Source organism: Manis pentadactyla, chromosome 3, assembly GCF_030020395.1.
Source record: "Manis pentadactyla isolate mManPen7 chromosome 3, mManPen7.hap1, whole genome shotgun sequence".
In the NCBI taxonomy this organism is placed as follows: Eukaryota; Metazoa; Chordata; class Mammalia; order Pholidota; family Manidae; genus Manis; species Manis pentadactyla.
The window spans coordinates 14,864,778-14,885,844 of record NC_080021.1 but is presented as its reverse complement, the minus strand read 5'-3'; the positions used below and the strand labels follow the sequence as shown (position 1 = coordinate 14,885,844).

At 36.6% G+C, this 21,067-nt stretch overlaps 1 protein-coding gene across 3 annotated transcripts in view; it reads right to left on the bottom strand.

The window, feature by feature from the left end:
- Positions 1-21,067, bottom strand: part of LRATD2 (LRAT domain containing 2) — a 263,088-nt gene that overhangs the window by 50,403 nt on the left and 191,618 nt on the right. Inside the window, exon 6 of one of the 3 annotated variants that reach the window (XR_005025881.2) lies at positions 12,470-12,538. The gene's annotated coding sequence lies outside the window, so the exon portion shown is untranslated. Of the gene's footprint in view, positions 1-12,396; positions 12,539-21,067 lie in introns of those variants that run through there. The other 2 variants (XR_008996157.1, XR_005025887.2) reach the window with 2 other exon arrangements.

Genomic DNA, 21,067 nt, shown 5'->3' with positions numbered 1-21,067 from the left:
GCTGCAGTCATCTCAGTGCTTGACTACGGGAGGCTCCAAACCAAGCGCACTGACATGAGGGGGATTCAGTCCCTCATGGGCCATTGGCCAGAGGCTCCCCTCAGTTCCTTGCCACAGGGACCTGTCCATGGGGGCAGCTCACAGCATACCAGCTGGCTTCACCAGAGTGAGCAGTCCAAAGGAAAGAGAGAATGAGCTAACGAGACAGAAGTCACAATCTTTTGTAATAAAATTTCTGAAATGATCTTCCATCACATTTGCCATATTTTATTCATTTGAAGCAAGTCGGGATCTTCACATGACCGTGAATATCAGGTGGCCAAAAAATCACTGGAAGCCACCTTGAAAGTCTGCCTACTGCAACCACCATCATAAGTGTTCCTGTCAAATCTGACCTCTTCACCTGGTCACATTTGAGCTCAGGATCATTTCCACTAATTATATCAGAATATCTGGGGTGTGGACCCAGGCCCTGTATCTTTAAAAGGCTCCCTCTGTGACTGCATTATGCATCAGCATTGAGAGCCACAGCTCTGCACTTTGTCACTACAACAGTGATTTACATCAATGCACTCCGACTGTCAGGCTCTACGTAAAGTCCCTTCACAATATTTTTGATGATTTGCAGCAGAAAGTAGAAGCTCTGTATTTGCTTTAAGTCCCTCTCTGACTCACATCTACTCCTAATTTGCCTTCACCCTTTCTCACCTCACTCTCAATACATAGTTCTTTAATATCTCACAGCTTACATCTTCCCCAAGCACTAGGCTATTGCCACTTCTGGGCCTTGGCAGAGACTGTTCTCTCCTCCCACCTATCCCAAGAAACCCCTAAAACACACCTACTCTCTTCTTTTTCTGAAGTATCACTGATATACAACCTTATATCAGTTTCAAGTATACAACATGGGGTGGGGGGGGGTTCAACAGTTACCCACATTATTAAATACTCAACCCAGCCAGTGCAGTTACTCTCTGTCAACATACAAAAATGTTGTAGAATCATTGACTGTATTCTCCATGCTGTACTACCATCCTCCTGACCAACTTTTTTTATGATTGAGAATTTTTGTGTCTTTTTATCCCCCTCATGCTCTCCACTCACCCACCCCAGCTCTTCCCCCATGGTAGCCACCATGTAGGAGTTCTTTATATATTTTGAACACAGTTATGTTTTGTGGTTTGTCTTTCATTCTCTTTATGGTATATTTTGATAAACAGATGCTCTTTTTTTAATATCTTCAATTATGACCTGTCTTTTGCAGCTTCTTTGAGAAATGCTTCCCTACTCAATGAGTCTACTCAATGAGTGTCGATGAGTCTACTGCTGTTTTGTTCATTCTGCTTTGCTTTGTTTTTATACTCCACAAACACATGAATTCATATGGTATTTGTCTTTGTCCACCTGGCTTACTTCACTGAGCATAATACCCTCTAGCTCCATCCATGTTGTTGCAAATGGTAAGATTTCTTTTTTCCTTATGGCTGAATAATATTCCATTGTGAATATGTGCTGCGTCTTCTTTGTCTATTCATCTATTGATGGACTCTAAGGTTGCTTCCATATCTTCGTTATTGTAGCTACTCTTTTTAAAAGTTTACCAATTATTGAACAAATTCAAAGGAATGTTTATACGTCTATATGTTTGTAAAAAAAAAAAAAGTGTAAAGTATAAAGAACAATAAAACAGCCATGAACCTACCAATTAGATTAAGCAAAGAACATCACCTTTAACTCTGTGTTGCTCCTGTGTTTCATCCCTTTCTCTTCCTCACAAAGGTAATCAAATTCTAAATATTGTTTTTATAATTATCTTGTTCTTATCTAAAGTTGTAAGACATATGCTTATATTCCTAACTAATGTTTAGTTCTGCATGTTGATGGAATCATGCACTGATATTTTCCTGAATTTCACCCATATTGTTCCTTGTAGCTGAAATGCATTCTTCTCACCATCTTATAATAATTAGTTTTGTGAATACATCTCAATTTATTTGTCTACTGTTGATGGATCTGATCTACTGCCCAGATTAATGGTACTCCTACTACAAAATTATTGTCAGTGTCCACTGATATTCATGTGAAAATGTTTCTCTGAGGTATATACCTAAGAATGAATTTGCTGATATGTGATATTCCAACTTATTAGATACTGCTAAAGAGTTTTCCAACATGTTTATACTAATATACATTCCCTCTGGCAACATATGAATGCTCTTACAGCTCTCTATTATCATCACTTCATATTGCCAGACTTTCTAATTTTTGCTAGCCTAGTGGATATGATTAGTGGCCTAATTTCTGATGAGTGCAACCTCTTCCCACGTGATTATTCACCAATCAGGTTAACTTTTCTATTAAGTGCTATCCCAGTCTTGCTCATTTTCCTCATGGTCATCTTTTCAATTTGTAGGAGTTCTTTATATATTTTGAACAAGTTATGTTTTGTGGTTTGTCTTTCATTCTCTTTATGGTATATTTTGATAAACAGATGCTCTTTTTTTAATATCTTCAATTTGATTTATCTTCAATTATGACCTGTCTTTTGCAGCTTCTTTGAGAAATGCTCCCCTACTCAAGGTCAGAAAGCTTTTCTTTTGTATTGTCTTTTAAAAGCTTTAAAATTTTGACTTTCTTATTCAAATTTTAATCTTGTGGAATATAATCTGATATATGGTATGAGACAAAAATTAAATTCCATTATTTCCCTACAATTAATTGATTATTAGAGCATTATTAATTCATTAATTACATAGTCCCCTATTTCTATTGGAGTCAAAATGCCAACTCTTTCATAAATAAGGTTGACAATTATGTATGTTTCTCTTTCTAGGTTCTTGATTCTGTTTCATGTGTCAAATTGTCTATCATTGCACTGCATTATTTATTACAATTGTTATACTTTAATAATTATTTTTGTCTGATAAGACAAATTCTTATTCTTTAAAAGATGATCCTAATCTTCTTTGCCCTTTGTGCTTCCACAATTTTGGAATCAACTAATCATATTTGGGGTTTTAATTGTGTTTTGTTCTGAGTATTAACTCAAGTTTTAGAAAGTCAAAGGATAGGTGATACTTAGAAATTACTGAACGCACATAACACACAGTGCAAAACTTATTTACTTCCCTCAAGAAGCTAACCAGGGAGTGGACTCGTGGGGATGGGGAAGGCTTCAGGCAGGCACTATATAATAGGATTAGCCAGTCCCCCTTTGCCTCAGCTGCTGCTGACTGCCAGCAGGATTGTCCAGTGGCCTCTTCTAGCAAGATTTGTCTCTTCCAGCCTTCGTAGGGAGACTGGAGTCATTTTGTAGTCTGTGTGTAATGCTCTCCAGAGACATATAGGGAGATGGGTATTCTATGCTTAGACATATTCAGCAGGCTGTACTTTATATCAAAACTTTTACTAAGATACTAGGCTACCCCAGCCAGGAAAACAAGTGTACATTCTTCCATTTTTCTCTCAAATACAAATAACTTGTATATAGCACTTTACTTTCAGGTATAAACATGTTTTCATTTTTAAAAAACCCTCCTCAATAACACGTTCAAAAACAAGTTTCACATAAATAAGTTTATGCTATTTCTGAAGAACAATATGCTCATAATTTGACAAAGTAGGGTAAAAACACTTTGTTTAAATTTCAGTTTTTTGAGTAAAGGGATATGACACTTCTACAAATACTTATAAAAAGTTCCACATATCAGTGATTGGAATTGTCCTCAACTGATGAAAGGAATTGAAAAGAGTTGTCAGCTTCAGGACACTGAATCTTCCAATCCATGAATGTAGTCTATTACTCTACTCAGGTTTTCTTTAATGTTCTTAATAAAGTTTCATAATTTTCTCCTTAAAGTGTTTTGTATCTTTTATTAAATTTATTCCTACTTATATATTTTTGATACTATTGTAAATACTATTTTTAAATTTTATTCTCTAAGTGGTACTGTTGTATAAATTGTAATTGACTTTATATTAATTTTATATCTGGCAAACTTGCTAATTTCTGTTATGATTGCAATAATTTGTCTATATATTCTTTTGCATTTTCTACAGAGTCAATCTTATCGTTAGAGAATAACAAAAGGTTTATAATTTATAAGTTATCTAGCCTTATTATATTGGACAGGATTTCTAGGAAAGTGTTGAATAGAGTAGTGATTATAGCTATACACTTCATATTCCTGATTTAAAGGAAATGATTTTAACTATTCACCCTTATATATGATATTTTCTGTATTCTTTTAAATACCCTGTATCAGCTTCTTGGAAGGTCTATTAGTAGTTTTTAAAATAAATAAGTATTGAATTATATCTAATCTTTTACTATAGCTAGTGAAATGCTTTTATGATTTATTATTTTTCTCTTGTAAATTTTATACTGATTTTCTAATGTTAATTCAATGCTTATTCCTTGGCATTAGCCCATTTTGTTCATGATGTACTTTCTTTTTAATGGATTTCTGGATTCAGTTACTAGTATTTTATTTATAATTTTATATTTATGTCTAAGAGTTAAAATGGCCTATAATTTTCCTTTATCATATTGCCTTTGTGACGTTTTTGTACCAAAGTTTTGATAATCTCACTAAATGCATGGAATAATATTTATTCTTCTGCTATGCTTAGGAATAGCTTATATAAGATTGAAAATGTTCCTTGAACATTCAGATCTTTGTGGGAAAATCTTAGTTATTTGTTCAGTTATTTTAATGGTTATCTCATTATTCAAGTTTTTCATTTCCTTATGAATCAGTGTTAGTAATAAAAAATTTTTCCATGAGTTTTTCCATTTCATCACAGATTTTCAAATATATTTTTAGAAAGTTGTTCATAATATCCTCCTACGATATGTTAATATCTGTGGCATTTGCACTTATTTCCTATTTTTTGTCATTCATATTTTTGGCTATTTCATCCTTTTTTCCATGATCAGTTTGACAGAAGTTTGCCTGTTTTATTAGTTGTATTAGTTTCCTATAGCTGTTATAACAAATTACCATAAATCTGGTTCTTAAAACAACACAAATTTATTGTCTTACAGTTCTTGGAGTCAGTGGTATGAGGTGAATCTCATAGTGTTAAAAGCAAGATGCCAGCAAGGCTTTGCTTCTGGAGCTTCCAGAGGGGAATCTTCTCTTTGTCCCCTCTGGCTGCTAGGGACTATTGGCATTCCTTGACATAATACACACGCATGTATATGTAATATCATGTATTTAATATTGCATATATTAATACTATATACACATAATATATACTAAATTATTAATATTATTGTATGATTTAATATCATTATTCCTTACATATGTAATATGATAAGGAATTCGCTCATGCAGTTATGGAGGCAAAAAAGTTGCAAGATCTGCAATTGGCAAGCTGGGGACCACCTGGAAGGTAGCTGGTGTAGTTCCAGTCTGAGTTTGAGTCTGAGCCTGAAGGCCTAAGAACAAGGAGAGCCAGTAGTATACGTTCCAGTCTGAGAGCCGGCAGTCTTAAGATACAGAAAAGCCGATGTCTCTGTTCAAATCCAAAGGCAGGAGAAGATAATGTCCTAGCTTAACAGGTCAGGCAGGAAGAGTTCCCTCTTGGCCTTTTTTTTTTTTTTTTGAGGTCTTCAATTGATTAGTTGAGGCCTACATAGAGTAGGGCACGAAATGTTTTACTGAATCTGTGGATTCAAACATCGATCTTATCCAGAAACATCACAGACCCACCTAGAATAATGCTTGACCAAACATCTGGGCACTCCACGGCCCAGCGAGCTGATGCATGAAATTAAGCATCGCCCTTGGCTACATCATGCCGTCCCTGCTGCTGCTGTCACATTACTTTTCTCCTTTGACTTTGTCTTCCTTAGGACCCTATGATTATTATATTTAGGGCACGACCAGATAATTCAGGATAATCTTACAGTCTCAAGATTCTTAACTTAATCACACCTGCAAAGCCTTCTGCCATGTGAGGTAATATTCACAGATTCCAGGGACAAGGATGAGGATATCCTGGTGGGGGGAGGGTAGCATTTTGCAGCCTATCACAGTAAAGAAACATCTTTTGAGTTTATTGATACTTTCTATTTTATTATTGCCTCCTTTTGTGTGATACTGATTCCTTATTTACTTTTTAACTTCTTTAGTGGGATGCTATTATATTATATTCAGCATTTTCTACATTTCTAATATTAAAATTGAAAGCTACACATTTTCTTCCAAATACTGCTCTAGGTGCATCCCACAAGTTGTGATACATATAGAACTTTCATTATCATCTGATTCAAAATAAGTTAAATTCGCTTTTTGATTTCTTCTTTGATCCATGAATAATTTTCCCATGTGTTTCTTAATTTCCAAAAACCATGAGTTTCCTAGGGTTTTTTTTTCTTTTTGTATTGAGGCTAACCTAATTGTATTACATGATCTATAGGGTATTAATTCTTTAAAATTGGTTGAGACTTGCTTTATGGCCTAATAGGTCACCAATTTTCATATAACATCAAATATGCTTCTAAAGAACAGGTGTTTGATCATTGGGTTCAGTGTTCTATACACAAAAGCTTACAACCTCTCATCCTCCTCATCATTCATTAGTCAGCTCGATTTCATTTGCTCCAAAAACCTGTTCCTAACCTCCATGCTGATTGTCCCCCTTTGTGTTCCCATTGCACTGCATATATAATTAAACACAGTTTTTTTCAATATTGTAGTATCTAATCCCTTATTTACCTCTCCAATAAGTTTTTAAATTCCTCAAGGACAAGAAGCAGATTTTATTCATCTTTGTTTTTCCTGTTCCCAGTTTTATCCACCACATAGGCTCTTAGTAACTAATATTGAACTAAATAACCGAATGAGACTATTTTTTAAAAAGCTTGCCTGCCCAACTCTCCTCTTCTCTGCAAATAATTTTCATTACACCCTAGAAATAATGCCAATCTGCCACACTGAACTTAGTGGAAGGAAAGGCAAATTTTCTACTCTATTTTAAGAAAATACAAAGGGAAAAAATCAGTATTTTATCTGCAACTTTTATTTACTAAGGCAAAAATTCTTATTTATCGAAGTCATATGCAGGTCGTGGAAGTGAGAATACACAGTCTTTAAATTGGTTTCTGACTCTTAGCAAGTGTGTGTGCCTTAATTCTGCTGAGATTGCAATGTGTGAGCACACAGGTGAGCCACTGCAGAGCTTAACTGTGAAGTATTGGGGACATTAACAGGACATAATAATGTTCATATCTTTGAAATACAAACTCTAATTTGAGTTAATTGTAGTCTCAGAGCTGGGGTAAAAATTTCAAAATTTTCTAGTCTAGTCTAATTCCTACATCCCTACTCCAAGATCCCAGGCAAGAACTAAAGTTTTTGCTTGAATATCTCCAGTGATAGTGGACTTACTACCTCTAACAATTTTAATATCAATATTATTGCCTATCAGTGATATGCTGATCCAGTAGTGAAATAAGTGACTTAACTGGATAAAGAGAGTACAATTTTTTATAATTCAGTGATGCTCTGCTTTCTTCTAGACAAAGGAATCTCCCCTCCATGCACCATCAGTTTTTCTCAGTATTGAGTGTGATCATGATTTAGGAGCTATTACAGCACCAAAGTTTACTAATATAAAAAGCAATACCAAAACTAAACTTTTTATGCATAAATTTAAACTTAGACTATTCAATAGCAAAAAGACAGGGGGGCAAAATAGGTGAAGGGTATAAAAAATGGATTTATTTTACAAGAACTGCAACATTGAAGAATTTCTCGATTTGGAGCATAACAAGCATTAGATTATGGCATCTGCTAGTCAAACTGAATTCAACCACGGTAAGCATTTTAAACTCCCAAATACATGGAGAAAATTTTGAAATCCTGAGTACTTTCAGTCTACAACTAGGGAATTCTAAGGTGCAGAGAAACTTTTATGATTCCAGGAAGGTTGAGTAATATCTGAATGCTTCCAAATATAAGAGTTTCTAGAGTCAAGAATGTTCTGGAAGGCTGGTAAAGGTAAAGGATAATAACACATATTATACTAGAAAGTGCTTGGCATATTACCATAAGGACTATAAATAAATATCTATCTTTTTTCACCAAAGCTTTTACTCACTTTTTAATAGTTTTATTATAAACATGCAGAGGCCGTATTCTAACCTTCCCCTATATTCATGTGTGTGACTTTGCAGTGCCCACACACTTTGACAGCAGGCTTGACCATGTGACTTGCTTTAGACAAAGGAATATTAACAAATGAGACATGCACAGAAACTTGAAGAGTGTATGGGTCCAGGGATTGGCCTAGCTCTTGCATTTCTTCCTGTTCTGTGAGAACATGACTAGGCTAGCCTGCTGGAAGGATATAGGAGACTCAGGGGGAAGGGGCAAAGTCAAGTCCCTCCAGCCAGCAGCCCACAGATGCGACAGTCACCCACTGACAGACAGCCCATACCCACACATGGGAGCTATTTCCTTTCAGACCAGAGTGCTGTACAGACTAGATTGCTGGCCCACAGATTCATGACCTAAATAAATACCTATTGTTTTTGGTCAGTGTGATTTGGATCTGACTCAAAAGTTTCTTATTTCTTTTATTTCCACAAACACCCCATGATTTGACAGTGTGGAGAATCAACATGTGGGATGGACAAAACAACATTCAAAAGGAACAAGGAATGTTCCTCAGAGTATGGGATAGTGTAGTTAAATGAAGATTACCTGGGCCGAGATGGTAACTCCAAAGGTTCTTCACTCATAAACACTATCCCTTGTTCCCATTTCCTCAACACACCTTGAAGTAAGGCTTATGATTAACTACATCCCCCAAGCTCACATCATCAACCACAAAAACAGGTATTCCCAGTAGAATATGAAAAAGAGAGAGGAAAAACAGAAATAAAGATCACAACTATTAAAAAAAAAACTAATATACAAAGCAATCTTTCTGGTTGAGGCAGAATAGATGCAGGTGAAAGAAATAGGAATTTTAAATATTCACACTACAGTGCTTAAAGAGAGAAGTAAGGATATTGGAAATGCCAAGGAGAAATAAGTGATTATAGAAAAGAACTAATTGGAAATAAGTGGTATAAAAATAGGATTGTTGAAATAAAAAGCTGAATAGATAGGCTGAATAATAAAAAAATACATCCCATTCAAAAATGAAAAACTGAGCTGAAATTATAATGTCTAGGACTCTCTTGGAAGACAAAAATACAGTATTAGGTGAAAAAGACTCATTTTTAAAGTTAAGCAATATAAAGGACAGGAAAAGATTTGTTCACATTCTTATAATAAGCATTATAAAATCTGGGAAAAGAATTAAAGGGGAGGAAATCTGTAAATAAATGATTAGGAATATCCCCAAATTAAAGAAATATGTAAGAATCAGATTAAGTAAATTCACAGATATTAGTCAAGTAAAAGCTATAACTAGTTATTAAATGCAAATATAATCAAATGAGAGAGGAAAAAATTCCATGAGTGAAAGCAGATCACCTGAAAGGAAATGACAATAACTATGTATGCCTGAGATGAAAAATAAAGGAATAATAATAACAAAGTCGCAAAAGAAAGGAATTAAAAATATAGGATATTATAACTAGCTGAATTATTACTTAAATAGGAGGGTGAAATACAAATATTCTAATTAATGAGTTTCTCAGAAATTTAACTTTCTGAAAGAAGTCTTAAGTAAGTACTACAACAGTGAGACAATGAAAGCAGTAACATTTCAGAAGTAAAAAAGACCTTAATGAACATTATACACCTTAATAATTTGGAGGGAATAACCAATGACATATTCTCTCCAAATTATTAAGGTGAATAATGTTTATTAAGGTCCATTTCGAAGAGATAGTTGTGTGGTGGTTAGAAGAACCAAGGAAAAAGCCAAAAGGCAATAAAAAAGAGCTTTACGTGAAGGGAAGACAAAAATTGACAAACTTAAGAAAAAAAAAATAACTACAAGGTTTAATCAGTTAGGGGTAACTAACAAAATTAAAGCAGAACATTAGACCTTGAAATTACCAGGATAAATTTAGTTTATCTATGGAAGTTAGTAAAAGAGAAAGATAAAAGGCAATAGAAAGTATAATAAATAGACCACATGAAATAAAATTTCAGAAATAGCTGAAATTTATAATAAATTTAACTGGGTTAAATATACCAATCAAAAGAGAAAGATTTCAATTAGATCATTTGACAGGAGCAATGCTAAGTGTTCACCACCATTTCCTCTTCTTGGGCAGACAGAAAGAAGGCATTGCCCAGTCTCCCTGACTGCTGCTTTGGGGATGTATGAGTTCTGGACTGTGCTAACTGGCCAGAAGTGATGTAAGTTACTTTCAAGCCTTGCCCTTAAAAATATGATGCTCTAATTCACCTTTCCTCTGCTAGATCAACTGAAGAGCCATGTGTTACAGCTTTTATAGCAGCCTATTTCCCTGAATCATCTTTTGGAGCAGAATCACAAAGATCCATGTTTCCCACATCAAACTATGATGTGAGTGAAAAATGATAAATCATTGTTACATTCTTTGGGTTTTTATTTGTAATCACATACTGAAATAGCCTCATCCTGACTAATACTGAGAAAGAGCTGTGGCCATAAATTATTTCCAAGGAATAGTTTGAATAAGACGGGATTCTTCAGAACACTAGAAATCTGAAAGTAAAAGTGTTTTTCAAGGACACCATCCCACCCCTGCATTGATAAAAATCTGGTCTCTCTGGTGCTAAATTTAGTTCAAGAATCAAGAAAACTGTATGTTTCTATGCTTTCTCATAAAGTAAAATGATTTCTAGCATAAGCTGTTCTGGAGTTGCATTGTAAGCCTGAAATAAAAAGACAGATATGCAATAAAAATATGGCATTTTACTGAACCCTGGACGGACATAGGCTTCATGGAAAGTGTCGCTTGCAGCAGTACACTACATAGAAACAAAGCAGGAAAACAGTCATTCAAAGATATGCTTCTGTTCCTGGTTTATTTACCACCTTCCTTCCATTAAGTTCCGATACTCTCATTACATAAGGAATTTATAAATCACATTTTTTTAGAAGGTATGTACGTGTTCTCTTTCCATCAAATCATAATCTTATATGCAACACTTAATGCATTTAAAATGGAAAAAAAAAGAGTGAAAAATAACCAGGCAAATGTGGCTAAAAGAAACATGGTGCAGGACCATTAGTTTCAGACTAAATAGAATTTAAAGCAAAAAATCATTACAAATATAAGTTTACTTTGTATTTACTTTGTATGTGAGCTGACAAAAAGAAAAGACCCAAAAGAGATGATAATAAGTATATAATATATCATAATATATTAGCACATAGAATATATACACATAATCTCTGAAAGCAATTGATTAACTATGAGAAGAAATAGCCAAATTAGTAATTGTTGTTAGAGATTTAAAAACCTGTATGTCAGAAACAGATAGCTCAAGGAAACAAATTAAAAATTAATATACATGATAATTAATAACTATGTACCAAAAGACATATAAGCTACTTTATACCCAGTGAGCACACTTTTTCTTCCAAAGTACACATGAAATATTCACACAATTCAATCAAGTACAGAATCACAAAAAGCCCTCAATAAGTTGTAAAGAAACATTATCTTAGAGAGTTTTCTAAGTATTACTCAATAAAATTAGAAACCAAAACCAAATATAGTCTTATAGAAATTCAAAAGAGCCATAAACCAAAAAAACATACAACTGTGAAGCACTTGGATTAAAATTTATAAGTGAAATACCAAATTTATAGCTGAGTGTGAATAAAAGTACTCTATGTAAAAATTTCTGGGAACCAGTAAAGGCAGTACTGTGAGGAGCTTATATTCTAAAATTATTTATCATAAGACAAGAAAGGTTATAAATACATGAGCTAAATATTCCCCGAAGTGCTAAGGGAAAAAAAAACACAAGAGAATAAATCTGAAGAAGAGAGAAAGAAGCAATGAAGATAAAAACAGAAATTAATAAAGTAGAGAAAAAATACAGATAACAATAACAGCTAACATGTTTACAGCATATACTGTATGCTAAGGGCTGTTCTAAGTACTTTACATATATTGACTCATTCAATCCTCATGACAACCCTTAGAGATAGGTAAAATTATTCATTCTAATATTATAGTTGAGTAAAGCAGTGCACAGAAAGATTATACAGCTTTCCCAGGATCACAAAGCTAATAAGGAGCAGAGCTTGATTTATAATCTGTGCTTTTATCAACTGTGCTATACTAATCCAAAAGCTGATTTTTCTTTTGAAAAGACTCTGTAAGTAGATAAGCCTGCAGAAAGACTGATGAAGGAGAATGAGAAAAAGAGAGAGAGAGAGAAAGAGAGAGAGAAAGAGGAAACATTGGTATTTCAGTCAGGATAATATAAGGATAGCTGACACAACAAAGCCCTAGATCTCACCAGCATAATATCATAAATGTTGATTTCTTGCTTACTTCACAACTGTTGGTCAGTTGAATCCATGGAGTAACTTTCCTTAAGCAGCGATCAGGGATCCATGGAAGCTGTGGCAGAAGAAAGAGAAGAATGAGGAACACAGGCTCTTAACTTCCTTGATCTGAAAGTAACATTCTCTGTTCACTTTTTTTTGGTTTGGACCAACGATAGTCACATGGCCTCATCCTAAATGGTAATGAGGCTGGGAACATGGGAAAGCACATGCATTGTTCTGGTGATCACTAATAACCTCTGCAGCTGTTGGAAGATGGGCACCACGAGGATGTGACCACTGGCTGACCCACGTGAGCTGGGCCCAGGCAATTACAGGTTCCTCACTCCCTCCCTTATCCTTGGAATGTACACTCTTCCCACCATTCTTACAGTGGAGCTGCATCCCCAAGGATGCCGACTTGAGAGAATAAGGTATTAAGATGATCTGACTGCTGTACATGGCTGAACCCAGTTAAGGCCTTTATTAAACTGTTAAAATCTTAAATTCTGGCAGGTGGGTGCAGAAATCTACTGGTCTTGGAGCCACCCAAAACAAGCCTCATGTGTAAGTTCCCTTCTTATTAAACCTTCCATCTGCCCATCCGGAGTGGTCTGCCTCTTTCATCAGTCTCTCCTTGCCTTCTGTGTATAGGGGCCAGTTTGAAAACCAGTAGCAATACATACGAGAAATAGTAAATACAGACTATACAAAAAATAAAAGATACAAACAGAATTTTTAATACATCATTTAAAAAATACTACTTTGAAGGGAATATTTGGAAAACTGTTCAACAATAAAGTTCACAGCCTAGCTGTAACAGACAAATTTCTAGGAAAAGATTAAATGCCAATGTTGTAACAAACTAAATTAAATATGGCCAATAGCCAAACATTAACAAAAATGGAAATGGTAATCAAAAATCTCTCTCTACCCTTATTTTCCTTCACAAAAAAAATAAAGCCCTTCTATCTGCTAGAAATTTATTGTTTGTCAGCTTAAATCCTCCCTTCATCGTCCTGCTTTGTGATACTGAACTGGACTCCATAAATACTTCTCCTTCGCCATAACATTAAGCTTTGCCAGTGAGTGCTATGGAGAAACACTGCAGAAAGAAGGGACCTCTCTCCCTTGTTTTGTGTTTATTCTTCTGTTCTGGGTCCTGACTCATGCAGCTCCCCCACCAAATTTCAATGGAGCCTGCGTGGTGGCATTACAGTGAGTTCCACCACCCTCCCAAGCAGCTTCCAAGGGAGTTCAGTTACCTCCCCAGGGGGTTGTTGACAATTTCTGAAGGCCCACCAGCTGACTTTCCAATAAATCTCACAGGTGATCTAGTAGGAACTCCTGGTGAGTTCTGCTGGCAGCTCATCCAGCCCCTAGCAATTTTGAGAATACCCCTATGTACAGCTAGCTGCCTGTCCCCTTTCTATAGAGTTTTCCAGGAAACTCAGTAGGTGGCATCTTGTTGGGTTTCAGCAGAACTCCAGGGGAAAACATCCCATCCTGTTCCATCTTCAGCACCCCAGAGGGCACATTCCTGCAAGGTTTGTTGACAGCCCAGTAGGCAGTTTTCTCATTATCTACTTAGGCCTATGGCACCTCAAGAACTTTTCCACTGTCTAGAGAAACATACCCTCTCTAGCAAAATCTTAATCTCAGCCTTAAGTGGAATTAGGAGAATCTCTTTCCAATTTGTTCCTTCCTTGGGTACTCTGCCTTGGATACTCAGTCCTAGAAAGAAGTATGTTTTCTATATACATGCTACATCTGTATTTCTTAGAGTCCTCATTACTATTTAATAACTCTTTTTATCCTATTTTCTATTAAGATTACTCTGATTTCTATCTTCTGACTGGATATTGACTGATACAGGGAGAAAGAGACTTAAAGCTTACTTGAAGATATAATGGCTGAAGACTTCCCTACATGGGGAAGGAAACAGGCATCCAGAACCAGGAAGCCCAGAAAATCCCAAAAAAGATGTGTCCAAAGAGCTCCACACCAAGACACATTGTAATTAAAATATCAAAAGTTAAATATAGAGAATCTTAAAGCAGGAAGAGAAAAGCAAATGGTTACATACAAGGAAAACTCTATAAGGCTATTACCAGATTTCTCAGCAGAAATTTTGCAATCCAGAAGGGAGTGGCATGAATATTCAAAGTGCTGAAAGGAAGAAACTTACAACCAAGAATACTCTACCTAGCAAGGTTGTCATTCAGAATTGAAGGAGAAAGAAAAGTTTTCCAGTGAAACAAAAGCTAAAGGAGTTTATAACTATTAAACTGGTCTTATAAGAAATGTTAAAGGAACTCCTTTAAGCAGGCAAGAAATGATACTACTTCATAAAAAGAAAACATACAAAAGCAAAAATCTCACTGGAAAAGATAAATATATAGTAAAGTAACTGGATTAATCACCTATAAAGCTACTATGAAAGCTAAAAGACAAAAGTAGTAAAATTAACTAAAACTATAATCCTTAGTTGAGGGATACTTAAATAAAAAGATGTAAAATATGAGGTCAGAAGCATAAAACAGAGGGGGAATATAAATGTAGAGTTTTGAAATGTGTTCAAATTTAAGTTATCAACTTAAAATAGGCTGTTTTATACATAGTATGATGTATGTGAATCTCATGGTTCAAATGGAATTTTTTCCAGGAATGCAAGGATGGTTCAACACCTGCAAGACCCAATCAATGTGATATACCTAATTAACAAAGTGAAAGATAAAAATCATACAATCTTAAGAGACACAGAAGAGCATTTCACAAAATTCAAAATCCATTTAAGATAAAAATTCTCAACAATGCAGGAAAAGAGAGAATATACCTCATCATAATAAAGGCTATATATGGCAAACCCACAGCTAATACATACTCAAAGGTGAAAAGCTGAAGACTTTTTCTCTAAGGTAAGTAAAAAGACAAGATTCCCATTATTCCTATTTTATTCAACATAGTATTGTATTTCCTATCCACAGCAAGTAGGCAAGAAAAATAAAGGCATCCACATTGGAAAGAAGAAAGTAAAACTATTATTACTTTAAGATGACACAACACTATATACAGAAAACTCCAACAACTCCACAAAAAAAACTGTTAGAACTAATAAATGAATTCATTAACATTACAGGATATAAAATCAATATGGGGCTTGGAGCCAAGATGGTGGCGTGAGTAGAGCAGTGGAAATCTCCTCCCAAAACCACATATATCTATGAAAATATAACAAAGACAACTCTTCCTAGAAAAAAGACCAGAGGACACAGGACAACATCCAGACCACATCCACACCTGCAAGAACCCAGTGCCTCGTAAAGAGGGTAAGATACAAGCCCCGGCCCCGCAGGACCCAAGCATCCCTCCCCCCAGCTCCCGGCGGGAGAAGAGCAGGCAGAGCGGGAGGGAGACGGAGCCCAGGACTGCCGAAGACCCAGCCCCAGCCATCCGGGCCAGAGCGCAGACACAGTGCATGCGCGGGAGACCCTGGATACTAGGGAAACAGGGCAGCAAGAACAGTGAGCGGGTACTGGAGGCCTGGCACTGGAGGACATAAGAAAAGAGAGCGGCCATTTTTTTTTTCTGTTTTGTTTTGGCGAGCGCTTCTTGGAAGTCTTAAAGGGATAGGGACCCCAATACTAGGGAAACAGGGCAGCAAGACCGGCGAGCAGATGCCTGAGGCTGGCGCTGGAGAACAAAGATAAACAAGTGGCCATTTTTTTTTTTTGTTTCTAATTTAAAATTTTTTTTTTTTTTTTTTTGTGGTTGTTGTTTTGTATTGACGGGTGCTTTTTGGAAGTCTTAAAGGGGCAGGATGGGACACTTAATCCAGAGGTAGGGAATCCGGGATCTCTGGGCACCCTAACCCCTGGGCTGCAGGGAGCAGGGAGGCCCCTTACGGAGATAAATAGCCTCCAGGCCGCTCCCCCTCCAACGCGACTCCACCATTTTGGAGCAGCTGCCCGAGCCAGGCCACGCCCACAGCAACAGCGGAGATTAACTCCATAGCAGCCGGGCAGGAAGCAGAAACCCTGTCTGTGCGCAGCTGCGCAGCACAAGCCACTAGAGGTCGCTGTTCTCCCAGGAGAGGAGGGCCACAAACCAACAAGAAGGGAAGTTCTTCCAGCCGTCACTCGTCCCAGCTCTGCAAACTATTTCTGTCACCATGAAAAGACAAAATTACAGGCAAACCAAGATCACAGAGACACCAGAGAAGGAGACAGACCTAACCAGTCTTCCTGACAAAGAATTCAAAATAAGAATCATAAACATGCTGACAGAGATGCAGAGAAATACACAAGAGAGATGGGATGAAGTCCGGAGGGAGATCACAGATGCCAGAAAGGAGATCGCAGAAATGAAACAAACTCTGGAAGGGTTTATAAGCAGAATGGATAGGATGCAAGAGGCCATTGATGGAATTGAAACCAGAGAACAGGAACGCATAGAAGCTGACATAGAGAGAGACAAAAGTATCTCCAGGAATGAAACAATATTAAGAGAACTGTGTGACCAATCCAAAAGGAACAATATCCGTATTATAGGGGTCCCAGAAGAAGAAGAGAGAGGAAAAGAGATGGAAAGTATCTTAGAAGAAATAATTGCTGAAAACTACCCCAAACTGGGGGAGGAAATAATCGAACAGACCACGGGAAAACACAGAACCCCCAACAGAAAGGATCCAAGGAGGACAACACCAAGACACATAATAATTAAAATGGCAAAGCTCAAGGACAAGGAAAGAGTTTTAAAGGCAGCTAGAGAGAAAAAGGTCACCTATAAAGGAAAACCCATCAGGCTAACATCAGATTTCTCAACAGAAACCCTACAGGCCAGAAGAGAATGGCATGATATATTTAATACAATGAAACAGAAGGGCCTTGAACCAAGGATACTTTATCCAGCACAACTATCATTCAAGTATGATGGTGGGATTAAACAATTCTCAGACAAACAAAAGCTGAGGGAATTTGCTTCCCACAAACCACCTCTACAGGACATCTTACAGGAACTGCTCTAGATGGGAGCACTCCTGGAAAGAGCACAGCACAAAACACCCAACATATGAAGAATAGAGGAGGAGGAATAAGAAGGGAGAGAAGAAAAGAATCTCCAGACAGTGTATATAACAGCTCAATAAGCGAGCTAAGTTAGGCAGTAAGAGACTAAAGAGGCTAACCTTGAAACTTTGGTAACCACGAATTTAAAGCCTTCAATGGCAATAAGTACATATCTTTCACTAGTCACCCTAAATGTTAATGGACAGAATGCACCAATCAAAAGACACAGAGTAAGAGAATGGATAAAAAAGCAAGACCCATCTATATGCTGCTTACAAGAAACTCACCTCAAACCCAAAGACATGTACAGACTAAACGTCAAGGGATGGAAAGACATATTTCAGGCAAACAACAGTGAGACAAAAGCAGGGGTTGCAGTACTAATATCAGACAAAATAGACTTCAAAACAAAGAAAGTAACAAGAGATAAAGAAGGACACTACATAATGATAAAGGGCTCAGTCCAACAAGAGGATATAACCATTCTAAATATATATGAACCCAACACAGGAGCACCAGCATATGTGAAACAAATACTAACAGAACTAAAGGGGGAAATAGACTGCAATGCATTCATTCTAGGAGACTTCAACACACCAATCACCCCAAAGGATAGATCCACTGGGCAGAAAATAAGTAAGGACACGGAAGCACTGAACAACACAGTAGAGCAGATGGACATAATAGACATCTATAGAACTCGACATCCAAAAGCAACAGAATATACATGCTTCTCAAGTGCACATGGAACATTCTCCAGAATAGACCACATACTAGGCCACAAAAAGAGCCTCAGTAAATTCCAAAAGATTGAAATCCTACCAACCAACCTTTCAGACCACAAAGGCATAAAACTAGAAATAAACTGTACAAAGAAAGCAAAAAGGCTCACAAAACATGGAGGCTTAACAACACACTCCTAAATAATCAATGGATCAATGACTAAATCAAAATGGAGATCCAGCAATACATGGAAACAAATGACAACAACAACACTAAGCCCCAGCTATGTGGGACACAGCAAAAGCAGTCTTAAAAGGAAAGTATATAGCAATCCAAGCATATTTAAAAAAGGAAGAACAATCTCAAATGAATGGTCTAATATCACAATTATCGAAATTGGAAAAAGAAAAACAAATGAGGCCTAAGGTCAGCAGAAGGAGGGACATAATAAAGATCAGAGAGGAAATAAATAAAATTGAGAAGAATAAAACAATAGCAAAAATCAATGAAACTAACAGCTGATTCTTTGAGAAAATAAACAAAATAGATAAGCCTCTAGCCAGACTTATTAAGAGGAAAAGAGAGTCAACACAAATCAACAGTATCAGAAACAAGAAAGGAAAAATCACGACAGACCCCACAGAAATACAAAGAATTATTAGAGACTACTGTGAAAACCTATATGCTAACAAGCTGGGAAACCTAGGACAAATGGACAACTTCCTTGAAAAATACAACCTTCCAAGACTGACCCAGAAAGGAAAAGAAAATCTAAACAGACCAATTACCAGCAACGAAATTGAAGTGGTAATCAAAAAACTACCAAAGAACAAAACCCCCGGGCCAGATGGATTTACCTCGGAATTTTATCAGACATACAGGGAAGACATAATACCCATTCTCCTTAAAGTTTTCCAAAAAATAGAGGAGGAGGGGATACTCCCAAACTCATTCTATGAAGCTAACATCACCCTAATACCAAAACCAGGCAAAGACCCCACCAAAAAAGAAAACTACAGACCAATATCCCTGATGAACGTAGATGCAAAAATACTCAACAAAATATTAGCAAACCGAATTCAAAAATACATCAAAAGGATCATACACCATGACCAAGTGGGATTCATCCCAGGGATGCAAGGATGGTACAACATTCGAAAGTCCATCAACATCATCCACCACATCAACAAAAAGAAAGACAAAAACCACATGATCATCTCCATAGATGCTGAAAAAGCATTTGACAAAGTTCAACATCCATTCATGATAAAAACTCTCAGCAAAATGGGAATAGAGGGCAAGTACCTCAACATAATAAAAGCCATCTATGATAAACCCACAGCCAACATTATACTGAACAGCGAGAAGCTGAAGTCATTACCTCTGAGATCGGGAACTAGACAGGGATGCCCACTCTCCCCACTGTTATTTAACATAGTACTGGAGGTCCTAGCCACGGCAATCAGACAAAACAAAGAAATACAAGGAATCCAGATTGGTAAAGAAGAAGTTAAACTGTCACTATTTGCAGATGACATGATACTGTACATAAAAAACCCTAAAGACTCCACCCCAAAACTACTAGAACTGATATCGGAATACAGCAAAGTTGCAGGATACAAAATCAACACACAGAAATCTGTGGCTTTCCTATACACTAACAATGAACCAACAGAAAGAGAAATCAGGAAAACAACTCCATTCACAATTGCATCAAAAAAAATAAAATACCTAGGAATAAACCTAACCAAAGAAGTGAAAGACTTATACTCTGCAAACTACAAGTCACTCTTAAGAGAAATTAAAGGGGACACTAACAGATGGAAACTCATCCCATGCTCGTGGCTAGGAAGAATTAATATCATCAAAATGGCCATCCTGCCCAAAGCAATATACACATTTGATGCAATCCCTATGAAACTACCCACAACACTCTTCAATGAACTGGAACAAATAATTCAAAAATTCATATGGAAACACCAAAGACCCCGAATAGCCAAAGCAATCCTGAGAAAGAAGAATAAAATAGGGGGGATCTCACTCCCCAACTTCAAGCTCTACTATAAAGCCATAGTAATCAAGACAATTTGGTACTGGCACAAGAACAGAGCCACAGACCAATAGAACAGACTAGAGAATCCAGACATTAACCCAGACATATATGGTCAATTAATATTTGATAAATGAGCCATGGACATACAGTGGCGAAATGGCAGTCTCTTCAACAGATGGTGCTGGCAAAACTGGACAGCTACATGTAGGAGAATGAAACTGGACCATTGTCTAACCCCATATACAAAAGTAAACTCAAAATGGATCAAAGACCTGAATGTAAGTCATGAAACCATTAAACTCCTGGAAAAAAACATAGGCAAAAACCTCTTAGACATAAACATGAGTGACCTCTTCTTGAACATATCTCCCCGGGCAAGGAAAACAACAGCAAAAATGAACAAGTGGGACTATATCAAGCTGAAAAGCTTCTGTACAGCAAAAGACACCATCAATAGAACAAAAAGGAACCCTACAGTATGGGAGAATATATTTGAAAATGACACATCCGATAAAGGCTTGACGTCCAGAATATATAAAGAGCTCACACGCCTCAACAAACAAAAAACAAATAACCCAACTAACAAATGGACAGAGGAACTGAACAGACAGTTCTCCATAAAAGAAATACAGATGGCCAACAGACACATGAAAAGATGCTCCACATCGCTAATTATCAGAGAAATGCAAATTAAAACTACACTGAGGTATCACCTCACACCAGTAAGGATGGCTGCCATCCAAAAGACAAACAACAACAAATG